Here is an 18,650-nt window from a genome sequence, read left to right on the forward strand (position 1 = left end):
GTTAAATACCCCTTCCTGTACAAGCTAACCTTTTCAAAGGCCATGCGATAAAACATAATGGATCGATATCCCTCATTAAAACCAGGCCTTGAATGCAGGGGAGACAGAGACATCAACCTTCAAACTTATCAGATCTGCACACCACTATTCGTGGCCAATCTGAAGTCACTATTGATAGTTGATCCTCCATTCTTCTTAAGTACGTGCTACGAGAGGCAAAGGAGGAAAAATACAGATGGTTCTTTGGCCATTCAAGGCATTGATTCTGCTGGAACTCCTTTCCTTCCGGTAGCTGAAAAATCAATTGGCTTTATTGTTTTTTTGCAAGTTATCATCAATTCCATGCTAGTGAAACCCTACCAGTCCTCTATCTTCTGAAAGGCTTCCTGGCTGAGCTCCCACTCTCTGGGGTAAAATGTTTTTCTGCTAAGGAAGTTGTCTTAGTCTTTTTTTTTTTTATATATATACTCTTGCAATGTGAGTTTGAGAGCTGTAGGAGATCCTGCCCCACCCACCAGAACAGCCAGATTGCCTCCTGAGCCATCATCAGGCCTTCCTGCGTCTTCTCTGAGCCTCCCAGTGGCCTATCATGCATATATTCCTGCTTGTGTGTTCTACTCTGTTCCTGCAACCTTGACTATAGCCTACCTTGTGTCTTGCTGGCGCACTCCTGTTCCTGTGAGTTCCCTGTGTACTGCCCTCCAAAAGACCTGCCAACCCACCCCAAAGGGAAAGTGGCTGGTTAGGCAGAAGATCTATGCTGGTTCTGCCTGCTCATGACCTGAACCCTGCTTCCCGCTGCTTGGGGGCCATCCCCAAATCAGCCAGCCTGGTCATGACAGTGGGATACATTTCTTTATATGCATCACTTTGCACGTGTACACACAAAATTTTATCTGCCATTTGGATGCCCAGCCTCCAAGCATCACATGGTCCTCCTGCAATTTCTCACAATCCCCTTGTGATTTAACAACTCGGAATAAATGGGTCTGCAGATTTGTTTCTATTTGTAAATGATCTGGAAAAGGGAATTACGAGTAATTGTGTACACACAAGTGCCAAGTGATGCACATAAAGAAATGTAACACTGTTACGACCAGGCTGGCTGATTTGGGATGGCCCCCAAGCAGCAGGAAGCAGGGGTGAGGAGCATCAGTCTTAAGAGAGACTCCCGAGACACACCACTATTTGCCTTTCGCCACTGAGAAAACTGATCATTTAGTTTTACTCTCCAATTCCTATCTATTAACTAGTTTGCAATCCACAACAGGACATCACCTTTTCTCCCATTACTTTTTAATTTTCTCAGGAGTATCTAATGGGACAAAAAGCCTTCTGAAAATATAAATTTACTATATCCATTGGCTCACCAATATCCATGTTTATTAACCCTTCAAAAAAAAAAAAAAAAAGGCAGCTGGTTAGGCAAGACTTCCCTTGTGTAAATCCATGTTGGCTGTGTCCCATTAAACCATGTCTTTCTACTGTATATGTTATGTGAAATTGTTAAGTCTCGACGATTTTTCCTGGCACTTAAGACACTCATCCATAGTTTCCTGATCACCCTGGAGCACCTTTTGAAGATCGGTGTTATGCTGGACACCCTCCAATTTTCAAGTACAATAGATAATTTTCAAGTACAATAGATAATTTTCAAGATAGTAATATATTTGCAATTTCATTTTTTTTTCACAACTTTGGGATTAAATCTGATCTGTAATTCTTTAGTTTGTCTGCCCTATTATATCTTCCAGGTTCACCATAATTTCTTTCACATCTTCTGAATCATCACTATTAAATACTGTTTCCGGCATGGTTATCTCCCCAACATGCTCTTCAGTAAATACCAAAGCAAAGAATTGCTTTAGTCTTTTAACAATTACTTTGGCTTGCCTATGGGCCCGTTTAACCCCTTGATCATCTAACGGTCCCAACAGATCCCCTCACAGGCTTCCTGCTTCGTTAAAATATTTTATTATGAATTTTTGCCTCTATGGCCAGCTTTTTTTCAAATTCTTTTTTTGCCAGTCTACATCTAATTGGCCAATGTTTATACATTATCCTTTCTTTAAATGGATCCTTTTTCCAATTTTTGAAAAGTTCTTTTTGTCAAAAAAAAAAAAAAAAAACACTCACGTCACCTTTTAACCATACTGGTAGTCATTTGACCTTCCTTCCATCTTTTTTAATGCATGGAATACATCTGGTCTGGGCTTCCAAGATGGTATTTTTAAACAATGTTCATGTCTGATATAAACTCAACCTTAGTAGCTGCACCTTTTTTTTTTTCTAATTTTTCTCATTTTATAAAAAATGCCCCTTTTGAAAGTTAAATGTCAGAGCAGCAGATTTATTTAATGTATTTCCTCCAGTTAAGGAAAATTTGATCGCATTATGATCACTATTGCTGAACAGCGCCACTACTGTTACCTCTCATACCAAATCCTGCATTCTACTAAGAATTAGGTCTAAAATGGGTCCCCCACTCATTTAGTTGCCAGACTAGCTGCACCATGAAGCAGTTATTTCATCTACAAATTTTCCTCCCTAGCATGCCTCCATGTGATATTTACCGAGTCAATACTGGGGTAACTGAAATCTCCCATTATTATGTGCTGCCAAATGTGTTAGCTTCTCTAATTTGTTAGCATTCCGTCACCTGTCTGTTCATTTTGGCCAGGTGGATGGTAAAATACCCCCACAGATACTCTTCCCAACATACACTGCATTTTCACCTATAAATGTTCAACTATGCATTTAGTCTCCTGCAGGATCTTAATCCTGTTGGATTCTATACCATCTCTAACAAAGAACCACACCACCACCAATTTGATCCACCCTATCATTTTAATGTAATTTGTATCCTGGTATAGCACTGTCCCATTTACCATCCCTCCTTCTACCAGGTCTCAGATACCAATTATGTATACCTCTTCATTCAGTACTATACATTCTAACTCTCCCATCTTTCTTTTTAGACTTCTGATATTAGCATACAGACATTTCAAGGTACTCTATGTTTATTTGCATATACAACTTTCCTAGCAGTAAATAGGGATATCTGGAATATTTTACTTATAGGCACATGGACTACTTTTGTTTTTACTGAATTTTCTCTATCGGGATACTCCAACTCCTCTCTTTATTTGTATCCTTCGAAGATGCCTCCCTCTGAACTATGTGCTGCTGAGTCAATGCTGACTTTCCCTCTTGTTCTAGTTTAAAAGCTGCTCTCTTCTCCTTATTAATGGTTAGCGCCAGCAATCTGAATCCACCCTGATTAAGATGCAGCCTCTCCCTTCAGCATGAGGCTCCCTCTTCCCCAAAATGTTGCCCAGGTCCTAGTAAGACAAAGCCTTCTTCCCTGCACTAGCGTTTCATTCATATGTTGAGACTTCAGAGCTCTGCCTGTCTCTGGCATCCTGCACGTGGAACAGGGAGCATTTCAGAGAATGCTCACCTGGAGGTTCTGGATTTCAACTTTCTACCTAACAACTTAAATTTGGCTTCCAAAACCTTCCTCCCACACCTACCTATGTCACTGGTATCCACATGTACCACAACAGCCGGCTCCTCCCCAGCACTGACTAAAATCTTGTCTGGGTGATACATAAGTTCAATCACCTTCGCACGAGGCAGGCTAGTTACCAAGCAATCCTCAAGTCCATCAGTCACCTAGATATCTACATTCCTAATAATCAAATCACCAATTAGGAAAGAGTCAACTTCTCCCTTCCCTCTTGGGCATTTTCCCTTGGAGACTCAACATCGGTGCCAGAGGATAATGCATCCCAGGTTATCACTTACTATGACTTCAGAAACAGTCTTCCCCATCTGTAAGCATCTTGTACATTATCACCTGCTCACACTTAAGGGTCCTGCTACCAGTTGCCAAAACAGTTCTCCCTGCAGAGAATCCAGAATCTGCCTGATTCTAAATGGCACTGCAGCTGAGATGGCCAGCACTCACAGCAGTTGTCCCATAATAAAGGGGAGTCTGCTTTCATATATCTTGCTACCACCCTGCTACTTTCTACAACATAACCATTATACATACTGGTTGGAAGAGTAGCTTTTAGGCTAAGATGCCCTGCTCATTTCCTGATAAATGTGTTATAAACAGTAATGCATGTTATTATTCATAGATGTAAGTACAGCATGTAGAAACAAAAGAACACATCTGGAAGCCTATAAGTGATTCCTGCCACATTCTCTTCTTGTCTCTTCTTTAAAGCTACTATCTGGAATAACAAAAATGCACAGGATACCTATCAGCTATAACTAGACAGCAAACAGTCTCTTTAAATGCTTGTAACACACCACTTTAGGTACAGCACAGAATTCAATATAGAGTGTGAGGGAGTCTAAAAGAAATTCCCTCAGACCACCTTAAGGGACTGGGTACAGCGTCTTGCCCAGTTTTCCTTAAGATCCAGAGCCACAACGAATCCTGGGTGAAGGGAGGAGCCCCTCACCATTGTACAATAACTCAAGGCCTAGAACGATTAGAGAGGCCCTGGGGAGCAGGCAGCAAGCCAGTCTATGCTAAAACATCCTATATTTGATGAGCATTTTTGTTTTGGATTTGCTCTGCACTGTAAATAAATTACATATGAAGGAAACGGCCAGAGTCTACCTCCTTATTCCTCCTGGCTGTTTCCCAAGCCACTATCACCCAAATTACCACAAACATGTAGATATCAAAAGGTTCAAGCTTATTGTCTATGAGCCAGTATGGCATGCAGCGGTTCCACCAGAAAGCTCTAACCACCACCTATATAAATAGCACCTAATCCTCAAGGACTATCCCTGGTGGATTCTCCTGCCAAGTCCAGTAAGTCTAGCATATGCCACCTACTTTTCCAGGTAAGAAGGATGGGCACTGCACATATCGTTGATGGAGACATTGTGTGCTGTACAAGTCTTTTTAAAGTAGTACTTTGCATATGTTGAACACCTATCCCACTACCCTTTATTTTGTTTTTCAGACTGATCCATATTTCATGAAGAGGCTGCTTCGGGATCAGAATCCAGAGCAGGGCATCTTGTCTTCCGGATACAGGGATGCATAAGTATAGGGGGAAAGTGTTTCCCTGCAGCTGATGGTAGACTCTCAGAGGAATGAGAACCCAAAGGACAAGCTGTGGTTGGAAGAGAAGATCCAACACAAATTATTTACATGTCTATCACTATGCATTACAGAGTCTGGAGTGACTTCATGGGAATTCTGACATATATGGTATCTGCTGTTTTCTCATGTTGAATATGTCATGTGGTCCAGTTTTTCCAGCTGTCTATATATGCTGTTGCATGGTATTCTTTCTGTGCCTTGGACATGGTCTTCAGTTGCATGCAATGGGAAGGCACATGCTGTTTCTGTGCTGCCTGAATAGTGTCATAAGGTTTCTCTATTTTTCTTGGTTACATTATAAACCTTTTCTGTGCATCCTGAATTTGCATTTTTAACACTTCTTTATGTAACAGTTATCCCCTCATGTCTAAGTTTGTTCCCATCTCTTTTCCCCTAAATACTCAGAATATGATGTAGTCTCTCCAAAGAGCCAGTGCCCTGCAGTTTAAGCATGCTACCAGTAGATGCATGCATTTCCTAGGACTTGTGCTGCCCATTGGATGCAGAGTTATATACATACCTTCCATCTTGGTTTGCATCTACCTTAATGGTTGCCCGAAAACATCCTGAATGTTTTTTTTTCTCTCAACCTTACACAGATAGTTTCATTATACCTCCCTTTTGTTAAGGAAGGACAGAGAGGATAGAAAAGGGGGAGGTGTGGCTCTTTATGTCAGAAACAACATCCAAGCAACTGAGCTACAAGGAAGTTGGGGTATTGAAGAAGCTCTATGGGTCGACCTAAAAAACGATGACGGAGCGTCCATTTATATTGGAGTGGTTTACAGGCCTCCAAACCAAAAGGAAGAGCTGGACAGAGATCTGGTTAAAGACATCCATAAGATAGGTAAGAAGGGAGAAGTGGTGATCGTGGGTGACTTTAATATGCCAGATGTAGACTGGAAAATCCCATCTGCAGAAACTAAAAATAGTAGAGCGATAGTGGATGCCATGCAAGTATCTTTGTTCAAACAAATGGTGTTGGAACCCACGAGAGAAGGAGCTATACTCGACTTAGTGCTCACTAATGCAGATAATGTCTCAGATGTCCAGGTGGGCGCCCACCTCAGCAGCAGTGATCATCAAACGGTATGGTTTAATATCACTAAAAGAATAGGGAAAAGAACCACAAAGACCCGAGTTTTACAGTTCAAAAACACAGACTTTGAGGAAATGGGGAACTACCTGGAGGAAGAACTTAAAGGATGGGAGAACGAGAGAGATGTGGATCAGCAGTGGACCAATCTAAAAGGAGCAATCACCAAGGCAACTGCTCTATATGTTAGAAATGTAAAGAAAAGCAAAAGAAAACTGAAACCTATCTGGTTCTCAATGGAGGTGGCTGACAAAATTAAAGCTAAAAGAACAGCATTCAAGAAATATAAAGGATCCCAAAGGGAGGAGCACAAAGAAGAATATTTGTATCAACTGAGGGAGACAAAGAAATTAATCAAGTTGGCAAAGAGTCAAGCGGAAGAGAGGATTGCCAAGGAGATAAAAAATGGTGACAAAACATTTTTCAGATACATCAGCGAAAAGAGAAAGGTCCAAAGTGGTATAGTGAAATTGAAAGGTGGTAATGATCAATGTGTAGAGAGAGACGAAGAAATGGCAGAAATATTAAACGAATACTTCAGCTCTGTGTTCACTAAAGAAGACCCTGGAGAAGGACCATCTCTAAACAACAAGAAACTGGAGGGAAGGGGAATAGATGAAAATCCTTTTACAGTAGAAAATGTGTGGGAAGAACTAAAGAACCTGAAAGTGGACAAAGCCATGGGGCCTGATGGGATTCATCCAAGGATATTGAGGGAGCTCAGAGATGTTCTGGCGGGTCCGCTGTGTGACCTGTTCAATAGATCCCTAGAAACGGGAGTGGTGCCGAATGATTGGAGAAGAGCGGTGGTGGTCCCGCTTCACAAGAGTGGGAACAGGGAAGAGGCAGGCAACTACAGACCGGTTAGCCTCACTTCGGTGGTGGGAAAAGTAATGGAGTCACTGCTGAAAGAGAGAATAGTCAACTATCTACAGTCTGGAGAATTGATGGACCAGAGGCAGCATGGATTCACCAGGGGAAGATCCTGTCAGACAAATTTGATTGACTTTTTTGACTGGGTAACCAAGGAATTGGATCGAGGAAGAGCACTAGATGTCATCTACTTGGATTTCAGCAAAGCTTTTGATACGGTTCCGCACAGGAGACTGGTGAATAAAACGAGAAGCTTGGGAGTGAGTGCCGATGTGGTGACCTGGATTGCAAATTGGTTGACGGACAGAAAACAATGTGTGATGGTAAATGGAGCCTTCTCTGAAGAGAGAGCGGTTTTAAGTGGTGTGCCGCAAGGATCGGTGTTGGGACCGGTCCTGTTCAATATCTTTGTGAGCGACATTGCGGACGGGATAGAAGGTAAGGTTTGTCTTTTTGCGGATGACACTAAGATCTGCAACAGAGTGGACACGCCGGAAGGAGTGGAGAGAATGAGACGGGATCTAAGGAAACTGGAAGAGTGGTCGAAGATATGGCAGCTGAGATTCAATGCCAAGAAGTGCAAAGTCATGCATATGGGGAGTGGAAATCCGAATGAACTGTACTCGATGGGGGGGGAAAGGCTGATGTGCACGGAGCAGGAGAGGGACCTTGGGGTGATAGTGTCTAATGATGTGAAGACAGCGAAACAATGCGACAAGGCGATAGCAAAAGCCAGAAGAATGCTGGGCTGCATAGAGAGAGGAATATCGAGTAAGAAAAGGGAAGTGATTATTCCCTTGTACAGGTCCTTGGTGAGGCCTCACCTGGAGTACTGTGTTCAGTTCTGGAGACCGTATCTACAAAAAGACAAAGACAAGATGGAAGCGGTACAGAGAAGGGCGACCAGGAAGGTGGAGGATCTTCATAGGATGACATACGAGGAGAGATTGAAGAATCTAAATATGTACACCCTGGAGGAGAGGAGGAGCAGAGGTGATATGATACAGACTTTCAGATACTTGAAAGGTTTTAATGATCCAAAAACAACGACAAACCTCTTCCGTAGGAAAATAATCAGCAGAACCAGGGGTCACGATTTGAGGCTCCAGGGAGGAAGATTCAGAACCAATGTCAGGAAGTATTTCTTCACGGAGAGGGTGGTGGATGCCTGGAATGCCCTTCCGGAGGAAGTGGTGAAGACCAGAACTGTGAAAGACTTCAAAGGGGCGTGGGATAAACACTGCAGATCCATAAAGTCAAGAGGCCGCCAATGAAGAGTGGGTGACTCGCCAGAATGATGGCTATTGACACAATACCCTTATTAAATAAACATACACATGCTTACTGTGACTCCTACATCTCTCTAAGCTTCAACAGCAAGAGGTAATGGAAAAAAGGATTTGCACTCATAAAGAGGGGAGTAGCTGGCTTGTTACGGCGGTTACTACCCCAAACCAAATATGCCTGATACTTCACTTTCAATGCATATACAGCATAGCTCTCTGCTTCAATGACAGGGGAGAAGAATAACTGATACTTCACACATCCAGCAGAGCTCTCTGCTACAACGGCAAAGGAGAAGAAAAAGGGTTCGCACTCAAAACGCGGGGAGTAGCTGGCTTGTTACGGCAGTTACTACCCCAAACCAAATGTGCCTGATACTTCACTTTCCATGCATATCCAGCATGGTTCTCTGCTGCATCGGCATGGGAGAAAGACTGATACATCACGCATTTCCAGCATAGCTCTCTGCTTCAACGGCAGGGGGAAAAAAAAAAAAACAAACAAAAACAAAAACAAAAAACTGATGCTTCACGCATATCCTGCATAGCTTCAACGACAGGGGTGAAGAAAAAAAAAAGGATTCGCAATCACAAAGCGAGGAGTAGCTGGCTTGTTACGGCGGTTACTACCCCAACCAAATGTGCCTGATACTTCACTTTCAAGGCATATCCAGCATGGCTCTCTGCTTCTACAGCAGGGGAGAAGAAAAAAAAACCAACAAGAGCTGTACAACATAGTCTAGGTAAAACAAATAAGCATGGGTGTAGCTTGCTTATCACAGCGGTTACTGCCCCTACTACCCCTAACTAATCAAGCTAGATATTTCACTTGCATGCAGCTCCATCACTGCTCTCTACATTAATGGTGGGGGTGGAAGGGGAATAGAACAAGGAGCTAAGAGTAACAGATAAGAATGAGAGAAAAAATGTGTGAGGCTTGCTGGGCAGACTGGATGGGCCATTCGGTCTTCTTCTGCCGTCATTTCTATGTTTCTATGTTTCTATGTGCAACGAAGTAACAGTGATGATGGCAGAAAAGGATCAAATGGCCCATCCAGCCTGCCCAGCAAGCTTCTTATAATAGTATCTGCCATATTTCTCTTAACAATAGTAACTGCCGCTCCATGCAGTTATTCCCAAGTCTTATGATAAGGGTAGTAATATTTACAATCGAAACCAAGCAACTGGGAAACCGCTTAGACCTAACACCCACTGAATAAGAGGTATACAAATAATTGTAAATAAACAAACTGAAATCCATAAAAAGTTGCTAGCGACAATTGCTAGCAACAAGGAAAATTCTTGAAAATTCAGACAATGCTGCTTGATGGGCTTTGCTTTTGGACTTAGCCGTAAAAGCAGTCCTGTGGTTTTCCCTTATGTCTGTGTATCAGTAACCCAGGTGGTGGTAAAAATCAGGGCCCTTGCTGGGTGTATGAATCCAATTCCCCTTCCCCCCAATGTCGTCGAAACAGAGCGCCATGTAGTTGCATCAAAAGCATCAAGGCTTACTGGTTAAGGATAATAATGCCCATGCCTTCTGCCACACTGAGCAGGTTATCCCCATGCACTCTTTTCTTCATTTCCATCCTCTAACCTTTAGGGATCCACGAGTTTTAGCACACTATGAGATGATTTTGTCATGTGTTGTTAATGTCTGTTTTGTGTACATACCTCCAAGTAATATGGAGCAGAGTTGCTCGCCTATTTTTGAGCAACTGTTGAGAGCAAATGCTGATCTAAATTTTGTTCTATTAGGAGATTTTTACTTAATTAACCAGCATCCCTTATCTCATATATGTGCTTCCTTCCTGGATATCATGGAAAGTTTAGGGGGGTCCCAAGTATCAGCAAGCTCAATGCATTCTGGTAGGAAAAATCTTGATCTAGGTTTTATTAATTCTTCTCTGGCCGCATCTTAGAATTACTCCTAGTCAGCTGATCAGGTACCATGGTCCAATCATATTTTTTTTTTTTTTTTTTTACTGAAAGCCTCCTTATGCCTAAATAAAACAGTAGTGAGAAGTAAGGAGCAGGATAATATACTATTGAGATGGGAGTGATTTATGCTTTGAAATTTAACTCCGTTCTAAGAGGCGCCAATTGAGACATTATGAAATACAATAGCAGATGAATAGATCTGCAGACAATCAAATTGTATTTAGTAGTTTTATGAAACAATATCAGCAACTAACTGAAGAAGCAAAAAAGCTTTACTCTTGATCATTAATCCAAATATATTGTTTTGTAGTGTTAAAAATTGAACTGGCTTGTGAGACCATGTACCACACAATAAGGCTGATTGGGTTATTGAGGGTATTGCATTCATGCAGTTTCTCGCCTTGAGCTTAGCTAGAATTTTAATTTCACTAATGAATACTATTACTCCTGAAGAGAGAGAGAGAGAAAGAGAGAACAGGACTCTTTTGAACCCATCCTCTATTATGGAGGTATCCAATATTATTAGGACTATGAATGCGGCTAATTGCCAGTTGAATATCTGTAAGGTGAGTGCATTAAAAAGGGATAGAGAGAACACTGACCAAATGACTAATTAAGGGGCAATCTATCATTGTCGGAAGGTCATGTTCCCACTGTACTTAAATCTGCTGCTGTTCGACGGCTTCTTAAAACACATGGCCTTGACCGGGATGATCTTGCAAGCTGTAGACCTATTTCCTCCTTGACATTTTTGCAAAGATCCTTGCGTCTTTAGTATTGACCCAGCTAGAGGACTTTGTGGAGGACCATATGGTACTGAATCAGTTTCAATACAGTTTTAGAAAATCTCGAAATACCAAAATCTTCCCTGGTCTATGGGATCAAACGCGGCTTCGATGAAGGGCAGAGCTACTTTCTTATAATGTTGGATTTATCAGCCGCTTTTGATACTGTTGTTAATCAGGTGCTTCTGGTTTGTGTGCAAGGCTTGGATATTGGCGGCCACATTTTAGATTGGTTTAGATCACACATTTATTTATTTTTAAATTCTTATATACCGACATTCCTGTACAGAATACAGATCACACCGATTTACATTGAAAAACAGAACAGTCGCATGGGAGCGAAAACAAGGAACATTTAAAAATAATAAAGAGCATTTAAAACAAGACAATAAATAACTTCAGTACAGATTAAGACTCGGGTCCATTCAAGTAAGGACGAGGAAACTAGGAGGCTGTTAAATACTAGGTGGAGGGCTCACAACTTTGAAGTACTGATTAGGGAAGACATTGGGATGCAAAATTAATTACAGGTTACTTGGGCAGGTAAGATAAAGGATTATAGACAACAGGTCTAGGATGCAATATGGGAAACACTGAAAGTGGTGAGGCTGGACAAGTTGGGGCAGGTGTAAATGATAGGTTTAAAAGGGGGGCACCAGAATAAGCTCTGGGAGGACTAGTTCGGAAATACGGCGTGCTCTTGTCCGCGAAGCAGCTTTAGAGAGTTCTTATCTCTCCGGCAGGATGGGAGTGATGAGCTCTCTTTTGTTTAAGTTGGTGAGAATCCTGGCGGTGGCGTTCTGAACCATCTGCAGGGGTTTTAATGGTGATCGCAGGGAGTCCAATAATCAATTTTCGACATGATGATGGATTGTAGAACCAGACGGAAGTCTCGGAAGTGAAGGAGAGGTTTCAGTTTTTTTAAGAACTTGCAATTTGAAAAAGCAGTCTTTTGTGGTATTTAGTACAAATCTTTTTAGGTTTAGTTGGTTGTCAAGCAGAACCACTAAATCTCTAACAGATGGTGAGTGATTGATAGATGTTTTGGCAAATTGGGAGGAGCTTGGAGAGTTGAGGAGAACACTGTTTTCATCCAGCGATATGATGAGAATCTCCGTTTTATTGGTATTGAGGACGAGGTTTAGGCTGGTGAGAAGGAGGTTGATTGTTTGAAAACCTTACTGAGAAAATAGCAAGCCTGTATTAATGAAACTCATTCAAAATGGTTTCCAGTGCCTTTGGGAGTTCCGCAGGGGTCAGCCTTGTTGGCTTTGTTGTTTAATATCTACTTAGCCCCCCATCTGTCTGATTTTGGCTGACCTCTGTGAGGACTTCCAAATTTATACAAGACATAATTCTATGTGCCAGTCAATGGGACCTGTGGGGAAATGCAGTCCAAGATATCGGATAGTTTGGCCATAATTCACTCTTGGCTAACTTCAAATAGATTAGCTTTATCCTCTTAAACACAGTTTGTGTTTGCAGCAGCTCCCATCTGTACCCTCTCCATTCTTGATGTCCATTGATGGAAATGATAGAAAATGCTGATCAGGCAAAAAGTCTAGGAGTTAGACTCCAGATTGTCATTGATCCCACAAACTAGAGTTGTAGTTAAAGCTGGTTTCTTTAAACTAAGTCTGCTGCAGTCTCTGAAGGTCCTTTTGCAGTCTATGGACTTCTGATTAGTAGATCAGACTTTAATAGCACGTTTGTCTACCATAACATCTTAATTTTTAGGTCTCCCACTGTACGCTATTAAGTCTCTGTAGCTTTTGCAGAATGCTGCTGCCCGCCTTATTTCTGGACTTTCAGTCAATGATCATATTACTCCCATTCTGGTAAGCTTACACCGACTTCCAGTTTTTAGAATTAAGTTTGATAGCCTGCTTGATTCACAACTTAAAAGCTCATACAGCAACATCATTTGTTGCTACCATGATTAAGCTTTACTGCTCATCAAAATCTTTGCGTTCATTACAAAGAGTGCTGCTTGATGTACCTTCAAAGGAGGTTCATCTACAATGAAATGCGGAAGTCTGCACTTTCAGTTGCAAGTCCAGATTTCTGGAATAGCTTACCAGATGGGTGAGATCTGTGATCTGCCTGAAAGCTTTTAAGAAACAATTAAAAGCCTTACTTTTTGAGCAAGCCTATTGTTGAAGTGTTTTAGTATTGATCTTTGGCTAGCCATGCCATTGATTGTAAGTATGTTCTTATTTCTTTTTATGTTGCTTGGTCTTGATCAGCTGTTCAAATGTTGTCATTAGATGGGATTAAGTAGATAGGGTGCTAGCTCACAATAACCTATGGTTTGCGATGCTTATTTTGTAGTGTTTTTTTTACTTAAGTTTTATTGTATATGTTTGGTGTGAGCTACCCCGGATAGAGGTGGTGCATAAATAAGTTTGGCCATAACCACTGGGATTAAATCAGATTCTGTTAACTCAAGACAGAGTAACTCATCCCTGTCTCACTGCCTTCAGCTTAGTCTGAATGTTGAATGCTCACTGATTGCAGAGCTCGACCTATGTACAGAGATTTTTGATAGTTTTCTAGATGAGACTTATCAACTAGGTGCAGCTACACCTTGAAGCGGAATAGATATTCTAAGTGGTGTCTATAAAAGGCTTTTCTCTTTCTTGTGTCACCCTCGGCATTTACCTCAATATCTTCACTTTTTTTTTTTTTTTTTTTTTTTTTTTTTTAACTCTGGTCTTGCAATATCTTTGATATGAGTGCACCCCAGTGCCCTAACAGCCTACCATAAAACAGTAGACAGTAAACAGATAGCCACAGTTCATAAAAGCACTTACATATTAAACCACCTGTACCATGGGATCTCAATGTGGTTTTGATCCAGTTAATGGAAGCCTTCATTTAAGCCTCTAGAATCTACTTCACTAAAATTTTTCACTTGTGAAATTATTTTTCTAGTTGCTATCACTTCTGCAAGAAGTCAGCAAACTCCTCCAAATCGGCAGTTTTACCATAACAGGGTGGTTCTCCAAATTCACCCCAAGTTTCTAGAGTTTAATTGTGCATTGTGTGAAAAATAATTTCCCGATTTGTTTAGAATGTGCTACTTTCTGATTTCATAGTGTATCCCCTTAGCCTGTATTTTTTTGAAAGAGTAAATAGATTTACTATTACCCATTCTATTCCATTCATTATTTTATAGACCTATATCATATCCCCTTTCCCCCTAGCCATCTCTTCTCCAAGCTGAACAGCCCTAACTTTAGCCTTTCCTTTAGGGAAGCTATTCCATCCCCTTTATCATTTCTGTCTCCCTTCTTTGTACCTTTTTCCAATGCAACTAAATCTTTTTTTGAGATGTGGCGACCAGAACTACACAGACTACTCTAGGTGTGGCCTCAGCACAGAGCATTATGACAGGAATTAATGGAAATTTAAAAAACAGAACATTCTGTTTGTACTTTTGACTACTGCCGTACACTGAGATAAGGATTTCAAAGTATTGTCCACTATTGTGCCCAAATCCTCTTTCCTGGGTAGTAACTCCTAATATGGAACCTAACATCTTGAATTATTTATATTCTGCTTTCCAGAACTTCAAAGCAGATTACATTCAGGTACTGTAAGTATTTCCCTATTCCCAGAGGGCTTGCAATGGAGGGTGAAGTGACTTACCTAAGGTCACAAGGAGTGGCAATTTGGGTTACTTTTCCTCATGTGCATCACTTTGCACTTGTCCACATTAAATTTCATCTGCTGTTTGAATGCCCAGTCTTCCGGTCTAGCAAGGTCCTCTTGCAGTTTTTCACAATCCACTTGTGATTTAACAACTCGGAATAATTTTGTCATCTGCAAATTTGATTTCCTCACTTGTTGTTCCCCTTTTCCAGAACATTTATAAATATATTAAAAAGTACCCCTCTCCCAGTACACAAATCCCTGATGCACTTCACTGTTAACCCTTCTCCACTGAGAAAAACTGACCATTAGTCCTGTTCTCTATTTCCTGACTTCTAACCAGTTTGTAATCTACAATGGGACGTAGTGGATTACAAACTCTTCCATCATGTTTTAATTTTCTCAGGAGTTTTTCATAGGGCAGTTTGTCAAAAGCTTTCTGAAAATTAAAATATGCTTAATCCCCTGGATTACAAAGTCAGATAAATGTTTAATAACCCTTTCAAAAAAATGTAGCAGACTGGTGAGCAAGATTTCCTTTGTGTAAATCCATGCTGGCTGTGTCCCATTAAACCATGTCTTTCTGTATGTTATGTGATTTTGTTCTTTAGTATAGTTTTTATGATTTTTTCCGGCACTGAAGTCAAACCAACTGGCTGTAGTTTTCTGGATTATCCCTGGAATCTTTTTAAAGATTGGAGATAGTCTCCCACTCTATATTCTTCGGGCCAATGGACAATTTTAATTATAGACTACAAATTACTAGTAATCTGCAATTTCATTTTTGAGTATTTTGAGAACCCATGGGTTTATACCATCTGGTCTGGGTGATTTGCTACTTCTTTAGTTTGTCAATTTGCCTTATTACATTTTCCAGTTTCATCACCTTTGAATATGGTTTCTGGCACAGTATCTCCCCAATATCTGGTTCAGTAAACACTGAAACAAATAATTCATTTTGTCATTCCACAATGGCCTTGTTTTCACTAAATGCCCCTTTAATCCTTCAATCATCTAACTGTCCATCCGACTTTGTCATAGACTTTCAGCTTTGGATATATTTTTAAACATTTTTGTTATGAGTGTTTGCCTCTACAGCCAGCTTCTTTTCAAATTCTCTTTTAAGTTCGCCTTATCAACATTTTGCATCTAACTTCCCAGTACTTATGCTCTTTCCTGTTTTTTTTCTTATGACCCTATTTTCCAAATGTTTAAAGCAGTTCTTTTGGTTAAAATAGCCTCTTTCATCTCACTTTTTAACTATGCTGGCAGCCATTTGGCCTTCTTTCATGTGACTCCCTGTAAGATTAGATTCAAGATTTTGCCTGGCTTTTAAGGTTTTATCTAGTGGTCAGCCATGTTTATCAGATCCTTTAGTTCTTTATTCACCAGGTAGGATCTTGTGCTCATCCCAGCTGGATTCACTTAAATTGCCAGGTCTAGTTGCGATGAGACTGGAACGTACATGACAAATGAGGTTGTAAAGACAAAAAACAAAGAATTCAAAGGAGCATGGAATAAACAATCCAATCAAGCTTACGGCAGCCACTGCATCCCTTCAGTCCACAAAAGATGGGAAAAAAAAAAAAGAACCAGTCATTAAGCCTGAAAAAAAAAAGAGTCTAAACAGACAAAGAAAAAAAAAGCATTGACATAGCTGTAAGCTTCCTACTACTTTTGTATGATTTCTTACAGGAGAAAAAGGCTGTCAGCAAAGGAGATGTTATGCCTGTCTATCACTAATAAACTGAGCGAGCTGAGCTGCATTGTAGAATACATATTTTAAATGTCACAAGCTTAGCTATGCATTTGCATGGCTAAATTCAACCAAAGCAATCCCCCCAGCTATTAAAACCTATCGGCCCGATTTTAAATGGCTGGCACGCATAAAAACGGGGGTTATGTGCATGGCTGGGCCTTGCATGTGCCACGCACATTTTAAAAGAGGCCAAAGAAAAGGGGTGGTTTGGGGGAGGGGCGGGGCTGGAGGCCTGCTTTGCTGGGGAAGCTTGTGCCAGCAGTTTGCAGGCGTTCTAAAGTTGCTTCTGCTCCGGAGGAGCAGCAACTTAAAAAACCAAAGGTACATAACATTTAGCAGATGAGGAGGAGAGGGGAAGGGAGGTTAGGGTAGGAGGTAGGAAAGTTCCCTCTTAGTCCACTCCTTAATTGGAGCGGACTAGGAGGGAGCTGGGGAAGGCCGCAATGCGTTGCTGTGTGAAACTTGCACATTTCTACACCCCCCCTGCACACGCCGCCCATGTTATAAAATCACGCATCCATGTGCGTGCAGTATGTTTTCAAAATTTGCCACCATGATCTTAACAGAAATCTTTTACTCCTATTCTGAGTAGACTTGGCTACATATGTAAACCAAGGGCTTACGATCCGAGGGCTTGGAGGCCTTCGGATCCTTTTACGAGGGCGGCCTTCGGCAGCCGTTACAGAGGGCTTGGAGGCCTTCGGCTACGGTTACGAGCGTGGAGGCGTGGTCATTTCTAAAGCAGGTGATGTGAGCCCTTGGGCCACGGAATGACTCAGGGAGGAGCCCCAAGACACACCGCGGGAGGTGAGCTGGTACGAGCACGAGTACGAGGAGCAGGACAAGGCTGAAGTGAAGACAAGGAGACTGAGGTCTGACCCTCTACCGGACCTGCACGCCCCAGGATGACCAACAACGCAATGTTGATCAATGAATAATCCTCCGACCATTCCAAGCCCTTTTGGACCTGCCGCTGGATAACTGCAAAAGGCAGCAGGCCGGACAGAGGACGAGGGCAGACTGAATCCTTAGAACACAAAAGACTTTGGACAAAGACTCAGGCGAGGACACTGCACACGAAGGCAAGGATCAAGGCACTGGGTCGAGACTGTGACGCAGCGCGCCCTACACAGTCCACCCGTGGGACTAGTCGCGGACCACGCTGGGCTCGAAGCAGACTCCAGGAGAGATAGTGGAAGCTGATACAGGGACATGACGAAGATACTGAAGAGGCCTGCACCGGGGCGCGCCCTACACACTCCACACGCGGGACTGGTTGCAGACCATGCTGGTGAGGAGCAAGTTCGAACAGAGTCTTGACATGGACGGACACGAATTACAATAGACTCCGAAGACCGGGACAAGATTCAAACACAGGATTCACGATTCTCAAGGATTAAAAACTTAGGACTGAAGCAGAAGTCTTCCGGAGGTTGCACTGCGGAGATGAGGATGGCCTTTGTACCGTGAGACGCCCTATACAGTCCACACGTGGGACTGGTCGCGGACTATGACAATGGCACGCCAGGAAAGTGGACAACAAGGAACCAAGGCGTGGAGGCAGAGGCGAAGACAAAGGCATCGGGAAGGACATTGGACATCAGGACGTACAAGCGAAGGACATCAGGAACAGGAAGACATCTGGAGGCACGGACGAAGACCATCGAAAACAAAAAGACAACTGGAGATCTGGACGAAGGACATTAGGAACACTAAGACGAAGCCGTCAAAGCAGGAGAAGACCACGGAGGACCTGGACCGGTCATAAGACACAGACGACTGTGGAACCCAATCCGAAGGCCAGGAATGACTGAAGACAAGGCCCTTATATAGGGCTGAAGCAGGAAGTTGTCAACAGGTGGAGGCCGGGGCATATCTGGCCGTGGGCCCTTTAAATATAGAGAAGAGGCGAGCACCGGCGCCTAAAGCAGGAAGAGGAAGCAGCACTGCGGAGTTCAGAATTAGATTAACAATAAGAATAAAAGGAATGATTTCTTCATTTGTTTTTTTTCCCAAAAGAGGCTGTCAAATTCAAAATATTCAGCAAAGGATGAACCTGCTCATTGTCTTCTGTTTAAAAGGTGGTATATAGTAAAACTCTGAAGGCAATAATAGGTGGTAATAGTTG

The 18,650-nt window shown here is 42.0% G+C and overlaps 1 protein-coding gene across 4 annotated transcripts in view; it reads right to left on the reverse strand.

Moving 5' to 3' along the window:
- Nucleotides 1–18,650, reverse strand: part of WAPL (WAPL cohesin release factor) — a 533,375-nt gene that overhangs the window by 461,362 nt on the left and 53,363 nt on the right. The gene's annotated exons all lie outside the window — the stretch shown is intronic.

This window comes from Rhinatrema bivittatum, chromosome 7 (assembly GCF_901001135.1).
Source record: "Rhinatrema bivittatum chromosome 7, aRhiBiv1.1, whole genome shotgun sequence".
Taxonomy (NCBI): domain Eukaryota; kingdom Metazoa; phylum Chordata; class Amphibia; order Gymnophiona; family Rhinatrematidae; genus Rhinatrema; species Rhinatrema bivittatum.